This window comes from Pseudoliparis swirei, chromosome 19 (genome assembly GCF_029220125.1).
Source record: "Pseudoliparis swirei isolate HS2019 ecotype Mariana Trench chromosome 19, NWPU_hadal_v1, whole genome shotgun sequence".
In the NCBI taxonomy this organism is placed as follows: Eukaryota; Metazoa; Chordata; class Actinopteri; order Perciformes; family Liparidae; genus Pseudoliparis; species Pseudoliparis swirei.
In genome coordinates, this window is record NC_079406.1 from 10,444,030 (window position 1) to 10,447,614 (window position 3,585).

General features: G+C 40.8%; 1 long non-coding RNA gene across 1 annotated transcript; it reads left to right on the forward strand.

The window, feature by feature from the left end:
• Nucleotides 1-243: 243 nt before the first annotated feature.
• On the forward strand, nt 244-2,979 carry LOC130209487 (uncharacterized). The gene is made up of 2 exons (XR_008834629.1): nt 244-2,701; nt 2,764-2,979. It is a non-coding gene; the product is annotated as an uncharacterized LOC130209487 (long non-coding RNA).
• Nucleotides 2,980-3,585: the final 606 nt, after the last annotated feature.

Genomic DNA, 3,585 nt, shown 5'->3' on the forward strand with positions numbered 1-3,585 from the left:
TTTATCTACATCACCCCATGAAAAAAAAAAATACAAATAAAATTTAGGAGAAAATACATGTTATGGTAGACTAATGCAATTTAGATTTAGATTTTTTCAATGTACCTAAAAAATAGTTTGAACAAGTATTTTTCATTAAAACGAGTGAGTGCTCCTGATTGAACTCTGATCTATGGAGGGGTAAATAACTCAATTCCACTAAAAACTGATTTAATTGTTAGTAATGTTGTTGGTGATGAGTGACAGAGATATAAATGTATGTTATGTTTTTGCTTACCATATCTTAAATTAAACAATCAAAGGAGCTTCCCGAACTCCGCGTTCCCACCCGAAGGTTGTGTTATGTGTTCGGGGAGTCTGATACCAGACGGAAAGAATGTGTCAACTTGTCCGAAGGTTGTGTTATGTGTTCGGGGAGTCTGATACCAGACGGAAGGAATATGTCAACTTGTCCTTAGTTCCACTTCTCCTTTGTTGTTGTGTGTGTGTGTGTAAAGCTTTCAATAAAAGGCTGGACCAAAGGGGTGCTCGGCGGAATGTCTTGGAGGTCGTCGTGTTCAGAGCATAGGCGACTGAGCTTCCCCTTTGGCCAAAGCTTTGGTCAAAGATACTACGTTGTCTGTGATTCATTTCTCGCCTCCTTGACCGTGAATATTTTACATGATATAGAGAGGAAAAAACCTATCATAACTTGGTGCCGTGACCCGGATCCCAACATACCCATCGTCTGGATTTTTCTTTTTTCCCTGCGGAGCCACTGACACCTGTGCAGGGCCTCTGCAGAGAGGAAATCCAGTCGTGGATTGACGGGATCCGGCGGATCGGAAGACAGAGGGAGAAATGACCCAGACAAAGTACGTATGGTTTTGCCCTTTTTGCGAAAAATAAAGGTTGATTACGCGTCGTAAAAATAAGCTTTTGCCCTTTTTGCGAGAAATAAAGGTTGACTACGCGTCGGAAAAAATAAGGTTTTGCCCTTTTTGCGAGAAATAAAGGTTGATTACGCGTCGTAAAAATAAGTGTGGTGAACTAATACATATTTGTGGGAGAACTATGTGTTTGTTTAGCCTTGTTTGTTTATATTTGTTTGTGAATGAATGCTGTGACTCTATTGAATCAGCGTCGCACGACCTGTTCAATTAGACAACCACAGATTGACAGGTTTGGGTAAAGAAACAAGGAAATGTACTAATACTATACGATCACACCATAAACAATGGGTAATTCTCACGGAAAGCCTGAAGGCGAATTTTCAGGCGACACATTGTTTATGTTCAAACAGGACTCAGATAGTGTGAAATATCTGAAAAAATAAAAATGAAAAATAAAATGGAAAACAAAATACGGCTTTTCCGGCGAACTAAACGTTTTTGAGATAGAAACAATCTGTAAAAATCTAAAAACCATCGCCATAGAAAACAAAAAACCCAGACTCAGCGAATCAAAACACCACGAACTAAAACAAGCAGAACAGTGGGTCCGAGCAGCAAAAGAGAGGGCACAAGCCCAAGTAAAAGAAAAATTATGGGCTACCAAGAAGTCTATTAAAGGCCGTTGCTATTTTGAGTCATGGGCAATGCCATGTCTCAACAGGAGGGATGGTATCTATGATAGAACAAAACTACTTAAAAATTTTTTGTAAAGCATGTGTGACATGCATCAAGCACAACCCTCAAGGAAACCTAATCATTCATGGACGACCCTACAGCCTACCACTAACTCACCCAGATTTAGAGCAAGTGGGTGAGAAAGAAACACTAGTGGAGTACATGAAGAAGACCATGATGGGGAGAGGAGTCAGGGAAGCAAATGTCTTGCCAGATTCACCTGTCTCCCCCATTATGTCTGTACAGGTCAGCGACTGGGTCGTCATCCACGTAATCAAGAAAAAGACGTGGAGCGACGCTCGCTGGGAGGGACCATTCCAAGTCCTTCTGACGACTGCAACCGCTGTAAAAATAGCCGAGAGGACCACCTGGATACATCTCTCCCATTGCAAACTGTTCCCTACAGAAATCCCGGACCAGTGCCCTGATCCCGAGACGACCACGAGCAGAGGGGAAGACTGACTTCAAAGGGGGCTGTCCGCTTAAAAGACAGCCATCTCAACGTCAGTGAAGAAACCAACGATCCCTGCTCTTAGGTGTCGGCTCGGGTGATGGAGCGAGAGGTCCCGAGGAACTCAAACGAGAGGAGCAATCAGTACTCTAGCATCGGTGTCTGGGCTCACCTCACGGATGGAGCCCATTGAAACGACCGCGTACATTCATATGTATGATGACATGGGAAGACCTGTCAATGCTCCCGTTTAAGAAAATATAATGTAAACTTTTGGTTTATGCTTGGATGACATAATTGTGTAAAACTCCTCACAAGGAACGGACAATTATTGATGTGAAGCTGCTGACTAAAAAGTTTAATTCCCAAAGAGATTGGTGTGGTGTTACTAACAAATTATGTGTAAGAAAAAAAAGAATAATCATGATTCTGCTTGGACTGCTTAACCCAAATACGTAAATCACATGCTGCTCAGAAATTAGACAAATAGAATGAGTGCCCGTATTGACCAAGTTTAAATAATAAGCAATAGCATAAACAGGAGGGAACTGACAGAGATATAAATGTATGTTATGTTTTTGCTTACCATATCTTAAATTAAACAATCAAAGGAGCTTCCCGAACTCCGCGTTCCCACCCGAAGGTTGTGTTATGTGTTCGGGGAGTCTGATACCAGACGGAAAGAATGTGTCAACTTGTCCGAAGGTTGTGTTATGTGTTCGGGGAGTCTGATACCAGACGGAAGGAATATGTCAACTTGTCCTTAGTTCCACTTCTCCTTTGTTGTTGTGTGTGTGTGTGTGTAAAGCTTTCAATAAAAGGCTGGACCAAAGGGGTGCTCGGCGGAATGTCTTGGAGGTCGTCGTGTTCAGAGCATAGGCGACTGAGCTTCCCCTTTGGCCAAAGCTTTGGTCAAAGATACTACGTTGTCTGTGATTCATTTCTCGCCTCCTTGACCGTGAATATTTTACATGATATAGAGAGGAAAAAACCTATCAATGAGGTACAAACTAGAGTTTTTAGAATTTGTTGGTTTCTGACCACTTTTGGATGATTCAACATTAACCGGGTCAAATTGACCCGGGAACATCACGGCTGTATGTAAGAAACGAACATAACAGGAGGGTTAAGTAAGCAGTACTAATAAGTACAGTTTATCTTTACAAGTCCAAGCATTCACATAACTAAGAAATAATCAGAAAACCATTTTCCTTAATCTAAAGTGAACCAAACTATAAACTGTAACAAAGATGGAAAACAGATATAATGGAAGAGAGTTTATTTATAAGAAAAACAAATGTCTTTTTGAGTTTGTCCTCACACATTTTCTTTAACTCAAATTGCTTAAAATGCTTGACATTTTCTGAGAGTTTTGGAACGCAGACAACACAGTAAATTCCCCTGTGTTAAAAATTCAGTTATATTGACTTTCAGAGTTATAACAACACTAGCAAGAGTAAATAGCCCCCAGTGTTGGTCTAAATATTCAGAGTTAATTCCCCAGTGTTAAAAATGCAGTGTTAAAGT